Genomic DNA, 24,423 nt, shown 5'->3' on the forward strand with positions numbered 1-24,423 from the left:
GATCTCTCCGTCGATCTCCGCTGAGCCAGTGGATGACAGGTCCCTCTCTGCTCACTGTGCGGGGAGGGGCTTGTCGAGCGCCGCTGGGTGCTATGGAGAGAACGGACAGCATGTCTGCTTTCATTAGATCTCACCCGATCCGATCCACCAGGGATGGATGTGAACATAGGGCCATCCGTCTGATTTTAGCGGACCGGGTCGGGTGTCAGCGGACATGTCACTGCTGACATCCGTTGCTCCATAGACTAACATGGAGCGCCCGTTCAGGTCCACCGACAAAATTGACAGGCGGACCTGAACAGTCCGACAGTGTGAAAGGGGCCTTATACACAAAGTCTATTCCACTGACAAATTGTTACAATGTTTACACTTCAGTTCAACTGATAAAGAATGTTTGATTCTTGGCAGACTGCCTGTTTTTTCTCTTTCTTTCTTTTGAGGGCTGTGGCTTCAGAAGAGCAGAGAGAATTCTTTGCATAGCAAGAATCGGGAAACACTTTAGTCAAGATCGCAACGGGAAAGAATCGCGATAACGATTCTTGACGATTAATCATGCAGCATATGATCAGTGTGTACTGTGTGTGTGTGTGTATATGATCAGTGTGTACTGTGTGTGTGCATATGATCAGTGTGTACTGTGTGTGTCTATATGATCGGTGTGTACTGTGTGTGTCTATATGATTGGTGTGTACTGTGTACTGTGTGTGTGTATATAATCAGTGTGTACTGTGTGTGTGTATATGATCGGTGTGTACTGTGTGTGTATATGATCGGTGTGTATATAATCAGTGTGTACTGTGTGTGTGTGTGTGTGTATATGATCGGTGTGTACTGTGTGTTGCATATGATTGGTGTGTACTGTGTGTGTACATGATCGGTGTGTACTGTGTGTGTGTATATGATCGGTGTGTACTGTGTGTGTGTATATGATCGGTGTGTACTGTGTGTGTGTATATCATCAGTGTGTACTGTGTGTATATGATCGGTGTGTACTGTGTGTGTGTATATGATCGGTGTGTACTGTGTGTGTGTATATGATCGGTGTGTACTATGTATGTGTATATGATCGGTGTGTACTATGTATGTGTATATGATCGGTGTGTACTGTGTGTGTGTGTATATGATCGGTGTATACTGTGTGTGTGTATATGATCAGTGTGTACTGTGTGTGTATATATGATCGGTATGTACTGTGTGTGTGTGTGTGTATATGATCAGTGTGTACTGTGTGTATATGATCAGTGTGTACTGTGTGTATATGATCAGTGTGTAGTGTGTGTTTATATACGTATGATCAGTGTGTGTGTGTATATATGATCAGTGTGTACTGTGTGTATATATGATCAGTGTGTACTGTGTGTATATGATCAGTGTGTAGTGTGTGTTTATATGATCAGTGTGTAGTGTGTGTATATATGATCAGTGTGTACTGTGTGTATATGATCAGTGTGTAGTGTGTGTTTATATGATCAGTGTGTAGTGTGTGTTTATATGATCAGTGTGTACTGTGTGTGTTTATATGATCAGTGTGTACTGTGTGTGTTTATATGATCAGTGTGTACCGTGTGTGTATATGATCAGTGTGTAGTGTGTGTTTATATGATCAGTGTGTACCGTGTGTGTATATGATCAGTGTGTAGTGTGTTTATATGATCAGTGTGTATTGGGTGTGTGTATATGATCGGTGTGTACTGTGTGTGTATATGATCAGTGTGTACTGTGTGTGTATATATGATCAGTGTGTACTGTGTGTGTGTATATGATCAGTGTGTACTGTGTGTGTGTGTATATGATCAGTGTGTACTGTGTGTGTATATGATCAGTGTGTAGTGTGTGTTTATATGATCAGTGTGTACTGTGTGTGTTTATATGATCAGTGTGTACTGTGTGTGTTTATATGATCAGTGTGTACTGTGTGTGTTTATATGATCAGTGTGTACTGTGTGTGTTTATATGATCAGTGTGTACTGCAGTGGTGTATTTAGGTTTTGTGCTGCCCTAGGCCTGACTGAGCTTGCGCACCCCCTAATTTAAATATGACCCACCCCTTCCTGTCAAGGCCACACCCCTTTCTTTTAAAGATCCGCCCTGTCATCTTCATTGGAGGAGGACAGAGGGACGCCGCGGGAAGAGGACAGAGAGGCATGCAGCATCTTTTCGTTTGGTGGTAAGGGGATATGTGCTGGTTGCTTTGGGAGGGGAGGATCAGACCCCTCCCAAAGCACCCAGCACATATCCCCTTACCCCCCCTCCCCTCATCCATGTGTGCATTTGTTATCTGCCTCCTTCCCGGTTACTGTGTCCCCCTCCACTGTAAACTATACACAGACCTCAGAGCAGAAGCGCGGCTCTTACACTGAAGTCGTGTCCCTCCTCTGTGGCTCCTTCTCCTCCTGGCTGTGTACACTAGAAACTTTGGAGCTGAGAAGGAGGAGGAGCTGAGGAGTGTGTGTGGCTGACAGTGGGGAGAGAGGTGGTGGCTGCTACGGAAAGCCGATCGCCGCTTGTGGGACCCCAGGTGGCAGATGTCCTGGGTGCCCACGCTAGCGCACTCTGGCTGCCAGTTACCGAAGCTCAGTGCCGGAACTTGTTGTGGGCTCTGGGACAGTGGCGTCACTAGGTTTGGTGTCACCTGGAGCTGTAAAAATTGTGTCATCCCCCTTAATTTTTTGACTGGAGGCCCAGCGTTGGAGCTCATTGTGGCGGTCAACAAGGCCCAGAGGATATCAGGTTAGGCACTTCCTAATGGCTCAGTCCCTGGGAACAGTAATGAATAATGGCCAACAGGCTCTCTTACCAGACCCGGTGAAACCGCAACAGTGATCCCTCCGGCTGGACGTTCGCTCACTCTGGGTTGCCCAGGCTGACTCTGGTCAGTAGTGTAGCATGTCTGTACCCCGGCAGTGGCTTCATCTTTCTCCCCCTCTGGTGGTGCGGGTACAGCGTGGCTCTCTGGTGGTGCGGGTACAGCGTGGCTCTCTGGTGGTGCGGGTACAGCGTGGCTCTCTGGTGGTGCGGGTACAGCGTGGCTCTCTGGTGGTGCGGGTACAGCGTGGCTCTCTGGTGGTGCGGGTACAGCGTGGCTCTTTGTCGGTGCGGGTACAGCGTGGCTCTTTGGTGGTGCGGGTACAGCGTGGCTCTCTGGCGGTGCGGGTACAGCGTGGCTCTCCGGCGGTGCGGGTACAGCGTGGCTCTCTGGCGGTGCGGGTACAGCGTGGCTCTCTGGTGGTGCGGGTACAGCGTGGCTCTCTGGTGGTGCGGGTACAGCGTGGCTCTCTGGTGGTGCGGGTACAGCGTGGCTCTCTGGAGGTGCGGGTACAGCGTGGCTCTCTGGTGGTGCGGGTACAGCGTGGCTCTCTGGTGGTGCGGGTACAGCGTGGCTCTTTGGTGGTGCGGGTACAGCGTGGCTCTCTGGTGGTGCGGGTACAGCGTGGCTCTCTGGTGGTGCGGGTACAGCGTGGTTCTCTGGTGGTGCGGGTACAGCGTGGCTCTCTGGTGGTGCGGGTACAGCGTGGCTCTCTGGTGGTGCGGGTACAGCGTGGCTCTCTGGTGGTGCGGGTACAGCGTGGCTCTCTGGTGGTGCGGGTACAGCGTGGCTCTCTGGTGGTGCGGGTACAGCGTGGCTCTCTGGTGGTGCAGGTACAGCGTGGCTCCCTCTTTGGCTTCCCCCAGCACAGTACTCTCTTTTTCTCCTCTAACACCCCCCCTCAGCAGAGTGCATGCATGCTGGGGGCTGTAGCATGTCTGTGGGGGCTACTTTTCCCATGATGCCCCCCAGAGTCTTCTGATTGGCCCTCTGCTGTGGCCAATCATGGGGAGGAAAACAGCGGTCAGGAAGCTGGGCGACGGCGCAGGGAAACCAATTAGAGCCGCTCTCTCTTCTCCCTTAGGCTGACAGAAAGGGGAGGGGGGGCGAGCGGGGGAGTTCTCTGGCAAATGGAGCAGCAGATCTGTGACAGGGAGAGGAGAGATGCGGGTTGTCAGGGGAGGGGGGGCGAGCGGGGGAGATACACAGACAACCCGCATCTCTCCTCTCCCTGTCACAGATCTGCTGCTCAATTTGCCAGAGAACTCCCCCGCTCGCCCCCCCGCTCGCCCCCCCTCCCCTTTCTGTCAGCCGAAGAGAGAAGAGAGAGCGGCTCTAATTGGTTTTACCGTGCCGCCGCCCAGCTTCCTGACCGCTGTTTCCCTCCCCATGATTGGCCACAGCAGAGGGCCAATCAGAGACAGAATCACAGCTTTACGGAGGGGCGGCTTGACGGCACCCGGGACGCCACTGTACTGCACTGCTAAGCTGTACTCCCTGCTGTGCGGGAGTCGGGAAGAGGGCGCCGCTGCCATTTTCGGGGGGGGGGGCGGCTTTCTGCCGCCCCCCCGCACAGTGCCGCCCTAGGCCTGGGCCTTGTTGGCCTAGGCCAAGACACAGCACTGCCCCGAATGCGACATTGGCCTAGTGTGGGAAGCACATAAAGCCGTGATTCGGGGAGTGCTTATTAAACATGGCTCCAGATTGAAACGCCAAAGAACGGAACAATTAATAACTCTACTACGGAAAATGCAAACACTAGAAACGACACATAAACTGAACCCGACAAAGGAGATAGGGGCCGAGCTCGACGTCACCCGCAAGCAGGTCACTGACCTATTATACTTCAAAGCCAAGGCGGCCATACAGATTTGCAGGAAAAAAATCTATGAGTCGGGCAACAAATGTGGAAGGATGCTAGCTCGGTCCCTACAACAGCAGAAACAAGCATCTTACATACCTCAGATCATAACTCCTTCAGGACAGGCAACATCTCTACCCAAGCAAATCACCGAAGAATTTAGAACATACTACAATTCTTTATACAATTTACATGACACACCGACCACAATAGACAGCACTCCCGAATACATAGCCACGTCACTGATGCCAACACTGTCGACCGAGACTAGAGAAATTTTAGAGGAACCCATAACTTTAGTCGAGCTACAACTAGCTCTTAAATCAGCCAAACAGGGGAAAGCACCGGGACCGGATGGCTTAACTATTTCCTACTATAAGACGTTCTTATCATCCTTAGGCCATCACATACTTAAGTTATTTAACGACCTGGGCGCAGGTTCAAGATTACACACCACCACTCTACAGGCACAGATCTCGGTGATACCGAAAGAGGGTAAAGATCCTAAACAATGCGGCAGTTGCCGCCCGATATCCCTACTAAATACAGATCTAAAACTCTTCAGCAAGATTATAGCCCTAAGAATACAACAACACCTACCACACCTCATACACCAGGATCAGGTGGGCTTTGTACCGTCCAGAGAGGCCAGAGATAACACCATTAAGGTACTGAACTTACTCCACATAGCAAATAGAGACAAAACGCCTTGTATCTTCCTTAGCACGGACGCTGAAAAGGCGTTTGACCGTGTGAAATGGCGGTTCTTATTTGAAACACTTAAACATATTGGAGTGGGAGAAAAGCTGCTTAACTGGATATCGGCTGCGTACACAAACCCGTCAGCCAGAGTCAGAGCTAATGGTTTTGTCTCGGACCCATTCCAAATACTAAACGGAACCAGGCAGGGATGCCCACTCTCACCCTTACTATTCGCCCTCTCGCTGGAACCTTTCCTCTGCCACGTGAGACTAAACAAAAATATCTCAGGAATTGCAATTCAGGGCACCCAACACAAAGTATCTGCATATGCGGATGACTTGATGTTTTCTATCACCAACCCATCCATATCCCTTCCAAATCTAATGAAAGAGTTTGAGATATACGGACAACTCTCTAACCTGAAAATAAATTTTAATAAATCAGAGGCGATGGGAATAAGTATACCAATGCCTCGGCTCACACATTTTATGAACAGCTTCAAATTCAAATGGACGAATACAGCATTGAAATACTTAGGTACCTACATTCCCCCAAAACTCTCCCAACTCTTCAAACTTAACTTCCTACCATTACTAAAAACCATACAAAACTTGCTCCACAGTTGGAAAAATGGCCTACACTCTTGGTTCGGCCGTTGCAATATATTAAAAATGATGATTTTACCCAAATTTTTATACCTCCTACAGGCCCTACCAATACACGTACCAGCAACCTACTTTAAACAAGTACACACCCTATTCGTAACTTTCTTATGGGCAGGGAAAAAGCCACGCCTCCCAAGACAGACACTATCCCTACCGAAACAACATGGAGGCCTGGCCATGCCTGAGATCAAAACATACTACCAAGCGGTACACCTAAGCAGACTTATCGATTGGTGTAGGCACACAGAAACCAAAATATGGCCACAGTTAGAACAAGCACAGTCTGAAATACCTCTTCAAAGGGCCCCATGGGGTAATGCGACACTCCCCTCACAAATACGGTGCCATCCCTTGATTGGAAATACCTTAAAAGTATGCACACGGCTACTAACACAATTAGGTTTGTCCACTAGGAACTCACCACTGAGGCCCATAATAGGTAATACCCAATTTGAACCAGGAATAAAAGACCATGTATTCCTCAGGCTAAAAGATACAGATTCACGGATCGCACTGTCCCTGACGATCCAGCGTATTTCCTACTACATGCTACTGATACCCCCGCGCGTATATACAAAAAGTCAATTGTACGACACCTACTCGATGCAGCCAAAGCATGTATACCACTTAACTGGAAATCTCCTCACCCACCCTCCATTGCTGAGTGGCTTAGGAAAATAGACGAAATTAACAAACTGGAAGATCTAATCCTTACAAACCAAAACAGAAACGAAACATACTCCAAGACATGGCAGCTTTGGAATATGTTCCACTACTCAGAGGAGGGACAAGCCCTTGAGAGAGGAGATCAGAATACATGACCAGAAATAGAACAGAATCAATTACAGGACCCTCTTACATTAATTTACCAACTAATTACCGTATGAGTGCTCTCGGTAGGCCACAATGAGGAGCCCATGTTCGCGAATACTTACCCACCCCCCCACCCCCACCCCACCCTCTTTATATCCACTTTCCCTCCCCTTTCTTGATCTCTAGCCTGTAACATAAAAACAGGTTATCTTTTCCTTTTTCTTTTCTACAAGAAAACGAGAAAATGGAAGGAGACAGGGCATGCATAGGAGCTTTCTACAGACCCCACATAAATATTCTCACTGGATGATCATATCTTGCTATAGATAACAGATTGAGAAACACAGATACCGCCGGTGCTGCACCCTGCTTTAGGTAACACTACCCACTATATATCTGTGAAAAGGTACCATTTCTGCATAAGCAGATCAGCACAAGAAGTCTACAATATATATGAAGCAAGGTATACCTCTGCTATCTATATAATCGTTTATACCGCATTGTCGACCATCGTGATGTCAATTAATACTGTAATGGTTCCTGTAAACCTGTCTTCTGTGATAAATAAAAATTAAAAAAAATAAATAAATAAGTGCAGAAAATGTTTGAATATACAGTATATATATATATATATATATATATATATTATACAAAAACTTAAAAGCACAGCTAAAATACACATACTATACATGAGCCATTTTACCTGCTAAAGGATTTGTCTCTCTGTCCATCTAGTCCTTATAGTTACACAGCTCCACAACACAGCACAACTGTCCCCGGCAGGGCAAGAAATCTGCACATGGGAAGGAGGGGGATTTGCTTTTGATTGGTTTCAAGACGTTTTACTTCTATTTTCCAAAGTATCATCTCCCAACGTCCTTGGTGCTCTATGATGCTACCATATCCTCCAATTTATAAATATTTATTCATCTTCATTATTATTATTATACAGGACTTATATAGCGCCAACAGTTTGCGCAGCGCTTTACAACATGGGGCAGACAGTACACTTACAATACAAATCAATACAGGAGGGATCAGAGGGCCCTGCTCGTTAGAGCTTACAATCTAGAAGGGAGGGTCAAGTGGAGACAAAAGGTAATAACTGTGGGGGATGAGCTGATGGGAAAAAAAAAAAAAAAAAGTACAGTTGTTAGGTGTGGGTAGGATAGGCTTCTCTGAAGAGAAGGGTTTTCAGGGATCTTCTGAAAGCTAATAAAGTAGGAGATAAGCGGACAGATTGGGGTAAGGAGTTCCATAGGATTGGAGAGGCTTTGGAAAAGGCCTGGAGGCGAGCATGGGAGGAGGTGACAAGGGAGCTAGAGAGCAGGAGGTCTTGAGAGGAACGAAGAGAGCGAGTAGGTTGGTATTTAGAGACTAGGCAAGTGATGTAGCTGGGGGGCGAAATTGTGGATGGCTTTGTACGTAGTTGTTAGAATTTTGAATTTAATTCTTTGGCCGAGTGGAAGCCAGTGGAGGGATTGACATAGAGGAGTGGCAGACACAGAGCGACAGGTAAGGTGGATGAGTCTGGCAGCGGCATTCATAATGGATTGAAGAGGTGATAGACTATGTAGAGGTAAGCCAATGAGAAGGGAGTTGCAGTAGTCAAGGCGAGAGATGACCAGCGAGTGAATTAAGAGCTTTGTTGTGTCATTGGTTAGAAAGGGGCGTATTTTGGAGATGTTGCGGAGGTTGAGGCGGCAGGATTTGGACAGTGATTGGATGTGTTGCTTGAAGGAGAGTTCAGAGTCTAGGACTACACCTAGAACTTTGGCATGTGGGGATGGGCTTATAGTTGTGCCATCGATTTTGACAGAGAGATCAGGGGAAGAGGCATAGGGGGGAGGGAAAATTAGAAGTTCGGTTTTGGCTAGATTGAGTTTAAGGAAGTGGTGAGACATCCAGACTGATATATCTGAGAGTAAATTACTGATACGTGAGGAGACAGAGGGAGTGAGCTGAGGTGTAGAGAAATAGATTTGGGTGTCATCAGCGTAGAGGTGGTATTGGAAGCCATGGGAGGCTATCAGTTGACCCAGGGAGGCAGTGTAGATTGAAAATAGTAGAGGTCCAAGAACAGAACCCTGAGGGACCCCAACAGAGAAAGGAAGAGGGGAGGAGGAAGTAGAGTTATAAGAAACGCTAAAGGTGCGGTTGGATAAGTAGGAAGAGAACCAGCGAAGTGTACAGTCACGGAGACCAAAGGCGTGTAGTTTTTTGAGGAGGAGGGGGTGGTCAACCGTATCAAAGGCAGCAGAGAGGTCCAGGAGTAGGAGTACAGAATAGTGTCGATTGGTTTTGACAGTTAGTAGATCATTTGTTAGTTTTAGGAGAGCAGTTTCTGTGGAGTGTTGAGGACGAAATCCAGACTGAAGTGGATCGAGAAGGCCATTATCAGCGAGGTGGATGCTCAGTCGGTTGTAGACCAGACGTTCGAGGAGTTTGGATAAGAAGGGGAGCAAGGAGATGGGGCGTAGGTTGTTAAGATTGGATGGGTCCAGTGAGGGCTTTTTAAGTATGGGTCTGACAAGTGCATGTTTTAGAGAGTTAGGGAAGATGCCAGAAGAGAGGGAGAGATTGAAGATGTGGGTTAGAGAGTGTAGTATAGGGCCAGAGGGTGAACGTAGCATTTGTGAGGGAACAGGATCCAGAGGGCAGGTGGTAAGGTGGACATTAGCAAGTAGTTTAGCAACTTCGTCTGTAGTGGTGGGGTTGAAAGAGGGAAATAATGATTGTGCCTGTGGACATGAAGAGTAAAATGTTGAGGGTGTCGGCACAGTAGAGATCTCAGCGCGAATAGTATCAATCTTCTGTTTGAAGTGATTGGCGATCTCCTGTGCAGTGAGTGAGTTGGCGGGTGGAGGCAGTGGAGGACGAAGTAGAGAGTTGATGGTGGAGAAGAGTTGACGGGGACAGGATGATAAGTTGCTAATGAGAGTGGTAAAATAGGTCTGCTTGGCAGAGAGGAGGCTGGAGTTGTATTTTTGGAGGGCAGATTTATATTGGTAGAAATCTCTCTGGGACTTAGTCTTACGCCACAGGCGCTCCAGAGCACGACTACGTTTTTTAAGACTTCTAGTATCATCTGTTTGCCAAGGTTGAAGGGGTCTGGGCTTGATTCTGTGTGTAGTGAGGGGGGCAAGTGAGTTCAGTGAGGCTAGAAGTGAAGCGTTGTACACAGAAGTGGCTAGGTTGGTGCAGGATAGGGGAGAGATTTTGTCGTAGAGGTTGTTGATGGCAGAGTAGAGAAGAGAAGGGTTGAGATGACGTAGGTTTCTGCGGGTAACTTTAACGTGGTTGGAGGGAGAGGAGGTGAAGGAGAGGGAGAGAGTGAAACTAATAAGGTGGTGATCAGAGAGAGGGGATGGATAGTTAGAGAGGTTGCATGGAGTGCAAAGGCGAGAGAACACGAGGTCAAGGATATTGCCTTCTGAGTGAGTTGGAGCATGTATCCACTGCTTCAGGTCAAAGGAGGATGTTAGGCTGAGAAGTTTGGCAGTGGAAGGAGTGTTAGTATTAATAGGGATGTTGAAGTCCCCGAGAATGATAGTGGGGATTTCAGAAGAAAGAAAGTAGGGTAGCCAGGCAGAGAAGTCTTCAAGAAAGGTTGATACTGGTCCAGGGGGCCTGTAGATCACAGCTATCCTTAGAGAAACTGGAGTGAAAAGGCGAATACAGTGTGCTTCGAAAGAGGAGAGTGACAGAGAGGGAGGTGGCTGAAGTACCTGAAAGGAGCTATGTGGGGCTAGCAGCATTCCGACACCTCCTCCCCTACGTCCGTGGGATCTGGGGGAGTGAGTCCAGAGAAGACCACCATGGGATAGGGCAGCAGAAGATGCAGTGTCGGATTCGTGGAGCTTCATCAGACAGCCCTTTAGATTGGTAAAATGCAGTTTCATATTACATAGAATCGGTCTAGTATGGTATCCCATTAAAGCTCTAGTAAATGTATTGTCTTATGACCTAAGACAGTAGTCTTCAATCTGCTCTTCGTTCGCCTTTAACAGGCCTTTGGGGCACCATTTCTCCCAGTGACACCAACAGCCACCAAATTCCTGCCACTGACACCAAAGATTGGACACTAATCATCCAACTAATACCAGCAATGGGACAATATTATTACCACTGACACCAACAAGGGGGCACTATTCTTACCACCGACACCACTGATGGGACACTATTCCTCCCAATAATACCAGCAATGGGGCAATATTATTTCCAAGGGGGCACTGTTCTATGCCACTAACACCAGCGATGAGGCACTATTCTTCCCACAAACACCAGTGATGGGGCACTGTTCCTCCCACTGATGCCAATAATAGGGCACCTTTCCTCCTCCTACTGATCGCAGGTGATGTGTAATTTTTTTTACTTCCACTGACCACCAAGCCGGAGGCACGGTTTACTCTCGCTGATACTGGGTCATTTTCTACCCCCCACTGGCCACAATCTCCCCCCCCTCTCAATATCTGAAGGACAGTAAACTGGCCCAGTGTTTACAATGTTTAGGGACTCCTGACCTAAGACATGGACACATGCCAACAAACACTTAATTGTGCTAAAAAATATTTGTATCCAAAACAATACGATAATGATAGTGGCTTATGTTCACTAAATATTGTTATTACTGAAAACGTCCCATTGGGACAACATGAAGATTAAGGTTTAGTGTTTTTTGTATGTGCTACAAGTCAGGGTATGCCCAAGTGGCTCTGTTTTGTACTTAAACCTTTGAAAATTAATTAAAAAAATAATAAGTTTAGTGCTTTTTGGCCAAATTTAAAAAAAAAAAAAAAAAAGAGGGTAAAACAAATCTTAGCGCCTGAACAGAGTTTTGCAACTTTGACATGTGTTTGTCAAACTGTATATATCATCACAACTACTTAGTGTATTTAGGTGAATCGTACCTTGTTCTTTTTACAACAAATTAGGCTTTTTTTTGCTGGTAAATGGTAATTGATATTGCCTGATTTTTTTATCAAAGTCAAACTGGCACAAAATAGTAAAAAATCGTTGTTGCCAGCGGTTTAGACATTAATGGCTGTGTGTTGAGCTATTTTGAGGGGACAGCAAATTTACACCGTTATACAAGCTGTACACTCATTACTTTACATTGTAGCAAAGTGTCATTTCTTCAGTGTTGTCACATGAAAAGATATAATAAAATATAAAATATTTACAAGAATGTGAGGGGTGTACTCACTTTTGTGAGATACTGTATATATATATATATATATATGTATATATATATATATATATATATATATATATATATGTAATAGCATGGGGTGATATGTAATAGCATGGGGTGTGGGGTATGCTGGAGGGTCTATTGATGTTGTCTGCTGGGGGATCTATTGTCACTGGTGGGGATCTGATTTTGTGTGAGGGTCTATTGTTGCTGATGGTGAATCTATTGTTGCTGGGGGGGTCTTATGTTGCTGGCTACTGGGAGATCTGTTGTTGCTGCTGGGGGGGGGGGTCTAATGTTGCTTGGGTGGATATTTTGTTGTTGGTGGTTCACTGTTGCTGCAGGGAATCTATTGTTGTTGGGGTGGAGTCCATTGTTGCTGGAGGAATCTATTGTTGTGTGGGGATCTATTGTTGCTGGCTGCAGGGGATTTATTTTACTGCTTTTCTTTTTATCATTACCATGTTCCATACAAATGATTTAGCACCACAAAATGATACTTGGTTCTGTATTCTCTAAAAGGGGCAGTTCTGGTAGGTGGGTAGGGGGTGGAATCAAGGGACGGTGATCAGAGGTGGGTTGGGGGCAGAGACAAGGGGTGACTCAGACGGGGGGAGTTCCTGCACCTATTCTCCGAGAAAAAAAGCCCTGTATATATATATATATATATATATATATTTATTTATTTACCTGGAGAATGAACATCAAATTTCATATCAAATTACAAGACATGTGCAAATTTGTATACTGTAGTAGGATATGCCAAGTAAATGACTAAAGCCAAATTTGAAATTCGGGCCCTAGAGGTAACACCTAAATAAGGAGCATAGGTTCTTTGATTGAATATCTCAAGGACTGACATCATGGCATCTAGATAAATAAATGGCGCAAAATATTGATTACATGGGCTCATGCCCATTTGGGGTTGAGGAACTTGACTGGCCTGCACAGAGTCCTGACCTTAACCCGATAGAACACCTTTGGGATAAATTAGAGCAGAGACTGTGAGCCAGGCCTTCTCGTCCAACATCAGTGCCTGACCTCACAAATGCGCATCTGGAAGAATGGTCAAACATTCCCATAGACACACTCCTAAACCTCGTGGACAGCTTTCCCAGAAGAGTTGAAGCTGTTATAGCTGCAAAGGGTGGGCCAACTCAATATTGAACCCTACGTACTAAGACTGGGATGCCATTAAAATTCATGTGCGTGTAAAGGCAGGTGTCCCAATACTTTTGGCAATATAGTGTGTATATAATTTTTTTTAGCACAGCTTCAGATTATGGTGCTGCGCCCAGCTTTGTGCATGGGCCTGTGGCATGACATACAGCTGCATTCAGATCTGTATGCATTATGGATCTGATCACAGAATGTTTTGGTCCTGTAAGCATAATCATTTCTACTGATTATTATACTAGAAATAAAATTTGGACAGGGGTTCTAGTTTTTCTATACTGGAGAGTTGCCCTCACTTCCTGTCTGGTGAAACATTATTAGCAGGACAGGAAGTGAGGGCAATTCTCAAATGGTGCCCTGGATAGCATAAAACATGACAGAGGTTACAAAATACAATGGAACACACCAGAACCCATCAAAAATCTATTACAGCAATAAAAAAACAAAAAGAAAAAAAAAGACAAGAGGGGGAAAAAAAAGCATTGGATCACATTACAAAAAAAAAACAGGAAAATTTATATATTTTACGCCCCTGAACGCTGATCTAAAATATGCCTGTTCGCGACACAATGTGTATATGCAAATGATAAACATGGAGCTGCTTCAGAGGCAAAAGTACAAAATGCTAAAAAGAGTTTTCAGTCTAATTGACACACCTATGCATGTACATTTATTCTAATGGCTAGAATAAATTATTTCTAGCCAATAGACTGAGTTTACACTCTTCTGCATCTAAATATAATATGCATGCAAACACATGTACATATGTGAGTAAACATGCATAAAAACACAGCATTTTCTGAGAACTTCTGGCAGCATATTTGGAGTGTTTTTTCATACACTGGTAAACATGAGCCCTAAGGCTGATAGTGTGAAAAATGTGCGTCCAGGGTTCAGTGCCCTCAAACGCATGCAGTAAAAAAAACGCACTAAGCTCAACACCCTAAAAGGGGTAGGAGCTTCTTTGGCCTGTTTATCACACGTAAGACATCCCATAGAGGTAAATAACCTGCCCTCTGCTTGTGACGCAAGAACGGCGCAAGCAAAAATGTGCATTCTGGAGATGCTAGGGGTGAATAGCGCCTGAAAGTGGCTTTTTGTCTGCTCGTGTACATGAGGCCTATCACTTGGATATGTGGAAATTAGAAAGGAAATGAATGGAGGAGAGGAACAGAGCTTTGTAGGTTATAATTAGTATTTGAATTAAATCTGCTAAATATCAGCCTAGAATAATATACTACAAAGAACGCACTTACTGCCAAGATAGCGGCCCGGCAAACACCACATTCTGGTCACCATAATATTGTCCACATATCAGCCGGGTTCCTCCTCTCCTCCCTCACAGGTCCAGAAATAATGGCTCCCAGTAGAAGTGTCCCCTCACCTCATCTCTCAGACATGGTGCTCCATCTCCTCACTATATGTCACCTTCCTTCCAGCCAGGCTTCCCTTTCCTTTCCTCACTGATTAGGCCTCAGACCTCCCTCCCATTACCCGCCAACCACAACCAGCAGAGCCAGAACCATCACTTGGCAACTAAATTTGATAGCAACCCTGCCTAAACATCAGGGTGCTACACATTAAAAAAAAAAAAAAAATTAAAAACCCCAAAAGTTTTTGATGGCATCATGAGGTGCACATTTACATGCACTTCAACAGTTGAAGGGTTCCTTCCGACTCTTCAATACCCCTCCCATCCACCTCCCCTTCCCACCCTTTACTGCCCCTCTCATTCACCTTCCCTTCCTACTCCTCTCATTCACATCCTATTTCCCACTTCTGTTCTGCTTCTCAAATCCGCCTCCAGGACCCCCCAGCACTACTTCTTTCATCTATATCCACTGATGGTGCTGCTCATGTCCAATCTAAGCATGCCATCACTGCCAGGACAAAGTGACTCCTGTGTGCGGGTGTTGCGCCACTGACGGACAGCCAATTAACCACTTGCTTATGAAGTAGAATAGTAAAGTATCGAACCAGGCAGAACTTCAGCAATGCAGGTTTATTAACAGCTGATAACATACAAGTTTATGTTCAAAGTATTACAAGATACAGATCTAATTTATACACTTTCTTACAATGCAAGCATATTAGATATAAATATTCTTATCCTCTAACCAAATTTAAACAATTGTGAATTGTTCTCACCTTGAACCAGTATGGGTCTTTACTGCCAATTCTTGGGAACCCGTCACCCGATAGGGACCAGTCGATCGACCAGTGGTCTGGTCCCCTCACAGAGTTCTGGGACCTCTGCCGGGTTAGCCCCCCCATATCAAAATTTTTGAAAAAATCTTATGCAGTTTGTTAGATCTTTGTTAGATCAGGTTAGATCAACCGTTGTTTGCGTTAGATCTCACACAGAAGAAGCGATATTAACAGTTATTTGCTGGGGGGGCTAACCCGTCATCAGCCCCCCGTTATCAAAAAATTGACCAAACAGCTATTTTGGAAGCAATTTGTTAGATCCGGTTTGATCAAGTGTTTTTAACGTTAGATCTCACATAATTAGAGACTTATTAAGTGTTTAATGAGGGGGGGCTGGCCCCCCCTTATCAAATTTTCGGCCCAAAAATCATTCAGGCTAATAGATATTCGTTAGATCCGGTAAGATCAAGTGGTTTTAACGTTAGATCTCACATCATTTCAGAGATATTCCACATCAAAATAGAGATATTAGGTGGTACATATGGACGGGTTAGCCCCCCCTTATCAAATTTTCGGCCCAAAAATCATTCAGGCTAATAGATATTCGTTAGATCCGGTAAGATCAAGTGGTTTTAACGTTAGATCTCACATCATTTCAGAGATATTCCACATCAAAATAGAGATATTAGGTGATACATATGGACGGGTTAGCCCCCCCTTATCAAATTTTCGGGCCAAAAATCATTCAGGCAAATAGATATTCGTTAGATCCGGTAAGACTAAGTAGTTTTACGTTAGATCTCAACTCATTTCAAAGATATTCCACATCAAAATAGAGATATTAGGTGGTACATATGGACGGGTTAGCCCCCCCTTATCAAATTTTCGGGCCAAAAATCATTCAGGCTAATAGATATTCGTTAGATCCGGTAAAATCAAGTGGTTTTAACGTTAGATCTCACATCATTTCAGAGATATTCCACATCAAAATAGAGATATTAGGTGGTACATATGGACGGGTTAGCCCCCCGTTATCAAATTTTTGGGCCAAAAATCATTCAGGCTAATAGATATTCGTTAGATCCGGTAAGATCAAGTGTTTTTAACGTTAGATCTCACATCATTTCGGAGATATTCCACATCAAACCAGAGATATTAGGTGGTACATATGGACGGGTTAGCCCCCCCTTATCAAATTTTTGGGCCAAAAATCATTCAGGCTAGTAGATATTTGTTAGATCCGGTAAGATCAAGTGGTTTTAACGTTAGATCTCACATCATTTCAGAGATATTCCACATCAAAATAGAGATATTAGGTGGTACATATGGACGGGTTAGCCCCCCCCTTATCAAATTTTCGGGCCAAAAATCATTCAGGCTAATAGATATTCGTTAGATCCGGTAGGATCAAGTGGTTTTAACGTTAGATCTCACATCATTTCAGAGATATTCCACATCAAAATAGAGATATTAGGTGGTACATATGGACGGGTTAGCCCTCCCTTATCAAATTTTTGGGCCAAAAATCATCCAGGCTAATAGATATTCGTTAGATCCGGTAAGATCAAGTGTTTTTAACGTTAGATTTCACATCGTTTCAGAGATATTCCACATCAAAATAGAGATATTAGGTGGTACATATGAACGGGTTAGCCCCCCCTTATCAAATTTTCGGCCCAAAAATCATTCAGGCTAATAGATATTAGTTAGATCCGGTAAGATCAAGTGGTTTTAACGTTAGATCTCACATCATTTCAGAGATATTCCACATCAAAATAGAGATATTAGGTGGTACATATTGACGGGTTAGCCCCCCCTTATCAAATTTTCGGGCCAAAAATCATTCAGGCTAATACATATTCGTTAGATCCGGTAAGATCAAGTGTTTTTAACGTTAGATCTCACATAATTTCAGAGATATTCCACATCAAAATAGAGATATTAGGTGGTACATATGGACGGGTTAGCCCCCCCCTTATCAAATTTTCGGGCCAAAAATCATACAGGCTAATAGATCAAGTGGTTTTAACGTTAGATCTCACATCATTTCAGAGATATTCCACATCAAAATAGAGATATTAGGTGGTACATATGGACGGGTTAGCCCTCCCTTATCAAATTTTTGGGCCAAAAATCATCCAGGCTAATAGATATTCGTTAGATCCGGTAAGATCAAGTGTTTTTAACGTTAGATTTCACATCGTTTCAGAGATATTCCACATCAAAATAGAGATATTAGGTGGTACATATGAACGGGTTAGCCCCCTCTTATCAAATTTTCGGCCCAAAAATCATTCAGGCTAATAGATATTCGTTAGATCCGGTAAGATCAAGTGGTTTTAACGTTAGATCTCACATCATTTCAGAGATATTCCACATCAAAATAGAGATATTAGGTGGTACATATTGACGGGTTAGCCCCCCCTTATCAAATTTTCGGGCCAAAAATCATTCAGGCTAATAGATATTCGTTAGATCCGGTAAGATCAAGTGTTTTTAACGTTAGATCTCACATAATTTCAGAGATATTCCACATCAAAATAGAGATATTAGGTGGTACATATGGACGGGTTAGCCCCCCCTTATCAAAATTTCGGGCCAAAAATCATTCAGGCTAATAGATATTCGTTAGATCCGGTAAGATCAAGTGGTTTTAACGTTAGATCTCACATCATTTCACAGATATTCCACATCAAAATAGAGATATTAGGTGGTACATATGGACGGGTTAGCCCCCCCTTATCAAATTTTCGGGCCAAAAATCATTCAGGCTAATAGATATTCGTTAGATCCGGTAAGATCAAGTGGTTTTAATGTTAGATCTCACATCATTTCAGAGATATTCCACATCAAAATAGAGATATTAGGTGGTACATATGGACGGGTTAGCCCCCCCTTATCAAATTTTCGGCCCAAAAATCATTCAGGCTAATAGATATTAGTTAGATCCGGTAAGATCAAGTGGTTTTAACGTTAGATCTCACATCATTTCAGAGATATTCCACATCAAAATAGAGATATTAGGTGGTACATATGGACGGGTTAGCCCCCCCTTATCAAATTTTCGGGCTAAAAATCATTCAGGCTAATAGATATTCGTTAGATCCGGTAAGATCAAGTGGTTTTAACGTTAGATCTCACATCATTTCAGAGATATTCCACATCAAAATAGAGATATTAGGTGGTACATATGGACGGGTTAGCCCCCCCTTATCAAATTTTTGGGCCAAAAAATCATTCAGGCCAACAGATATTCGTTAGATCCGGTAAGATCAAGTGGTTTTAACGTTAGATCTCACATCATTTCAGAGATATTCTACATCAAAATAGGGATATTAGGTGGTACATATGGACGGGTTAGCCCCCCCTTATCAAATTTTTTGGGCCAAAAATCATTCAGGCTAATAGATATTCGTTAGATCCAGTAAGATCAAGTGGTTTTAACGTTAGATCTCACATCATTTCAGAGATTTTCCACATCAAAATAGAGATATTAGGTGGTACATATGGACGGGTTAGCACCCCCTTATCAAATTTTCGGGCCAAAAATCATTCAGGCTAATAGATATTCGTTAGATCCGGTAAGATCAAGTGGTTTTAACGTTAGATCTCACATCATTTCAGAGATATTCCACATCAAAATAGAGATATTAGGTGGTACATATGGACGGGTTAGCCCCCCCTTATCAAATTTTTGGGCCAAAAATCATTCAGGCTAATAGATATTCGTTAGATTCGGTAAGATCAAGTGGTTTTAACGTTAGATCTCACATCATTTCAGAGATTTTCCACATCAAAATAGAGATATTAGGTGGTACATATGGACGGGTTAGCCCCCCCTTATCAAATTTTCGGCCCAAAAATCATTCAGGCTAATAAATATTCGTTAGATCCGGTAAGATCAAGTGGTTTTAATGTTAGATCTCACATCATTTCACAGATATTCCACATCAAAATAGAGATATTAGGTGGTACATATGGACGAGTTAGCCCCCCCTTATCAAATTTTCGGCCCAAAAATCATTCAGGCTAATAGATATTCGTTAGATCCGGTAAGATCAAGTGTTTTTAACGTTAGATCTCACATCATTTCAGAGATATTCCACATCAAAATAGAGATATTAGGTGGTACATATGGACGGGTTAGCCCCCCCTTATCAAATTTTCGGGCCAAAAATCATTCAGGCTAATAGATATTCGTTAGATCTGGTAAGATCAAGTGGTTTTAACGTTAGATCTCACATCATTTCAGAGATATTCCACATCAAAATAGAGATATTAGGTGGTACATATGGACGGGTTAGCCCCCCCTTATCAAATTTGCGGGCCAAAAATCATTCAGGCTAATAGATATTCGTTAGATCCGGTAAGATCAAGTGGTTTTAACGTTAGATCTCACATCATTTCAGAGATATTCCACATCAAAATAGAGATATTAGGTGGTACATATGGACGGGTTAGCCCCCCCTTATCAAATTTTTGGGCCAAAAATCATTCAGGCTAATAGATATTCGTTAGATCCGGTAAGATCAAGTGTTTTTAACGTTAGATCTCACATCATTTCAGAGATATTCCACATCAAAATAGAGATATTAGGTGGTACATATGGACGGGTTAGCCCCCCTTATCAAATTTTGGGCCAAAAATCATTCAGGCCAACACATATTCATTAGATCCAGTAAGATCAAGTGTTTTTAACGTAAGATCTCACATCGTTTCAGAGATATTCCACATCAAAATAGAGATATTAGGTGGTACATATGGACGGGTTAGCCCCCCCTTATCAAATTTTCGGGCCAAAAATCATTCAGGCTAATAGATATTCGTTAGATCCGGTAAGATCAAGTGGTTTTAACGTTAGATCTCACATAATTTCAGAGATATTCCACATCAAAATAGAGATATTAGGTGGTACATATGGACGGGTTAGCCCCCCCTTATCAAATTTTTGGGCCAAAAATCATTCAGGCTAATAGATATTCATTAGATCCGGTAAGATCAAGTGTTTTTAACGTTAGATCTCACATCATTTCGGAGATATTCCACATCAAACCAGAGATATTGGTGATACATATGGACGGGTTAGCCCCCCCTTATCAAATTTTTGGGCCAAAAATCATTCAGGCCAACAGATATTCATTAGATCCGGTAAGATCAAGTGTTTTTAACGTTAGATCTCACATCGTTTCAGAGATATTCCACATCAAAATAGAGATATTAGGTGGTACATATGGACGGGTTAGCCCCCCCTTATCAAATTTTCGGCCCAAAAATCATTCAGGCTAATAGATATTCCTTACATCCGGTAAGATCAAGTGGTTTTAACGTTAGATCTCACATCATTTAAGAGATATTCCACATCAAAATAGCGATATTAGGTGGTACATATTGACGGGTTAGCCCCCCCTTATCAAATTTTCGGGCCAAAAATCATTCAGGCTAATAGATATTCGTTAGATCCGGTAAGATCAAGTGTTTTTAACGTTAGATCTCACATCATTTCAGAGATATTCCACATCAAAATAGAGATATTAGGTGGTACATATGGACTGGTTAGCCCCCCCTTATCAAATTTTCGGCCCAAAAATCATTCAGGCTAATAGATATTCATTAGATCCGGTAAGATCAAGTGGTTTTAACGTTAGATCTCACATCATTTCAGAGATATTCCACATCAAAATAGAGATATTACCTCTGCCGGGTTAGCCCCCCCATATTAAATTTTTGAAAAAATCTTATGCAGTTTGTTAAATCTTTGTTAGATCAGGTTAGATCAACCATTGTTTGCGTTAGATCTCACACAGAAGAAACGATATTAACAGTTATTTGCTGGGAGGGGCTAACCCGTCATCAGCCCCCCCTTATCAAAAAATTGACCAAAAAGTTAGCTATTTTGGAAGCAATTTGTTAGATCCGGTAAGATCAAGTGGTTTTAACGTTAGATCTCACATCATTTCAGAGATATTCCACATCAAAATAGAGATATTAGGTGGTACATATGGACGGGTTAGCCCCCCCCTTATCAAATTTTCGGGCCAAAAATCATTCAGGCTAATAGATATTCGTTAGATCCGGTAAGATCAAGTGGTTTTAACGTTAGATCTCACATCATTTCAGAGATATTCCACATCAAAATAGAGATATTAGGTGGTACATATGGACGGGTTAGCCCCCCCTTATCAAATTTTTGGGCCAAAAATCATTCAGGCTAATAGATATTCGTTAGATCCGGTAAGATCAAGTGTTTTTAACGATAGATCTCACATCATTTCAGAGATATTCCACATCAAACCAGAGATATTTAAGGTGGTACATATGGACGGGTTAGCCCCCCCTTATCAAATTTTTGGGCCAAAAATCATTCAGGCCAACAGATATTCATTAGATCCGGTAAGATCAAGTGTTTTTAACGTTAGATCTCACATCGTTTCAGAGATATTCCACATCAAAATAGAGATATTAGGTGGTACATATGGACGGGTTAGCCCCCCTTATCAAATTTTCGGGCCAAAAATCATTCAGGCTAATAGATATTCGTTAGATCCGGTAAGATCAAGTGGTTTTAACGTTAGATCTCACATCATTTCAGAGATATTCCACATCAAAATAGAGATATTAGGTGGTACATATGGACGGGTTAGCCCCCCCTTATCAAATTTTCAGGCCAAAAATCATTCAGGCTAATAGATATTCATTAGATCCGGTAAGATCAAGTGTTTTTAACGTTAGATCTCACATCATTTCAGAGATATTCCACATCAAAATAGAGATATTAGGTGGTACATATGGACGGGTTAGCCCCCCTTATCAAATTTTCGGGCCAAAAATCATTCAGGCTAATAGATATTCGTTAGATCCGGTAAGATCAAGTGGTTTTAACGTTAGATCTCACATCATTTCAGAGATATTCCACATCAAAATAGAGATATTACCTCTGCCGGGTTAGCCCCCCCCATATCAAAATTTTTGAAAAAATCTTATGCAGTTTGTTAGATCTTTGTTAGATCAGGTTAGATCAACCGTTGTTTGCGTTAGATCTCACACAGAAGAAACGATATTAACAGTTATTGGCTGGGGGGGGCTAACCCGTCATCAGCCCCCCTTATCAAAAAATTGACCAAAAAGTTAGCTATTTTGGAAGCAATTTGTTAGATCCGGTAAGATCAAGTGGTTTTAACGTTAGATCTCACATCGTTTCAGAGATATTCCACATCAAAATAGAGATATTAGGTGGTACATATGGACGAGTTAGCCCCCCCTTATCAAATTTTCGGGCCAAAAATCATTCAGGCTAATAGATATTCGTTAGATCTGGTAAGATCAAGTGGTTTTAACGTTAGATCTCACATCATTTCAGAGATATTCCACATCAAAATAGAGATATTAGGTGGTATATATGGACGGGTTAGCCCCCCCTTATCAAATTTTCGGGCCAAAAATCATTCAGGCTAATAGATATTCGTTAGATCCGGTAAGATCAAGTGGTTTTAACGTTAGATCTCACATCATTTCAGAGATATTCCACATCAAAATAGAGATATTAGGTGGTACATATGGACGGGTTAGCCCCCCCTTATCAAATTTTTGGGCCAAAAATCATTCAGGCTAATAGATATTCGTTAGATCCGGTAAGATCAAGTGTTTTTAACGTTAGATCTCACATCATTTCAGAGATATTCCACATCAAAATAGAGATATTAGGTGGTACATATGGACGGGTTAGCCCCCCCTTATCAAATTTTCGGGCCAGAAATCATTCAGGCTAATAGATATTCGTTAGATCCGGTAAGATCAAGTGTTTTTAACGTTGAATCTCACATCATTTCAGAGATATTCCACATCAAAATAGAGATATTAGGTGGTACATATGGACGGGTTAGCCCCCCCTTATCAAATTTTCGGGCCAAAAATCATTCAGGCTAATAGATATTCGTTAGATCCGGTAAGATCAAGTGGTTTTAACGTTAAATCTCACATCATTTCAGAGATATTCCACATCAAAATAGAGATATTAGGTGGTACATATGGATGGGTTAGACCCCCTTATCAAATTTTCGGCCCAAAAATCATTCAGGCTAATAGATATTCGTTAGATCCGGTAAGATCAAGTGGTTTTAACGTTAGATCTCTCATCATTTCAGAGATATTCCACATCAAAATAGAGATATTAGGTGGTACATATGGACGGGTTAGCCCCCCCTTATCAAATTTTCGGCCCAAAAATCATTCAGGCTAATAGATATTCGTGAGATCCGGTAAGATCAAGTGGTTTTAACGTTAGATCTCACATCATTTCAGAGATATTCCACATCAAAATAGAGATATTAGGTGGTACATATGGACGGGTTAGCCCCCCCTTATCAAATTTTCGGGCCAAAAATCATTCAGGCTAATAGATATTCGTTAGATCCGGTAAGATCAAGTGGTTTTAACGTTAGATCTCACATCATTTCAGAGATATTCCACATCAAAATAGAGATATTAGGTGGTACATATGGATGGGTTAGCCCCCCTTATCAAATTTTTGGGCCAAAAATCATTCAGGCTAATAGATATTCGTTAGATCCGGTAAGATCAAGTGGTTTTAACGTTAGATCTCACATCATTTCAGAGATATTCCACATCAAAATAGAGATATTAGGTGGTACATATGGACGGGTTAGCCCCCCTTATCAAATTTTCGGCCCAAAAATCATTCAGGCTAATAGATATTTGTTAGATCCGGTAAGATCAAGTGGTTTTAACGTTAGATCTCACATCATTTCAGAGATATTCCACATCAAAATAGAGATATTACCTCTGCCGGGTTAGCCCCCCCATATCAAAATTTTTGAAAAAATCTTATGCAGTTTGTTAGATCTTTGTTAGATCAGGTTATATCAACCGTTGTTTGCGTTAGATCTCACACAGAAGAAACAATATTAACAGTTATTTGCTGGGGGGGGCTAACCTGTCATCAGCCCCCCCTTATCAAAAAATTGACCAAAAACATAGCTATTTTGGAAGCAATTTGTTAGATCCGGTAAGATCAAGTGGTTTTAACGTTAGATCTCACATC

This window comes from Aquarana catesbeiana, linkage group LG03, assembly GCF_042186555.1.
Source record: "Aquarana catesbeiana isolate 2022-GZ linkage group LG03, ASM4218655v1, whole genome shotgun sequence".
Taxonomy (NCBI): Eukaryota; Metazoa; Chordata; class Amphibia; order Anura; family Ranidae; genus Aquarana; species Aquarana catesbeiana.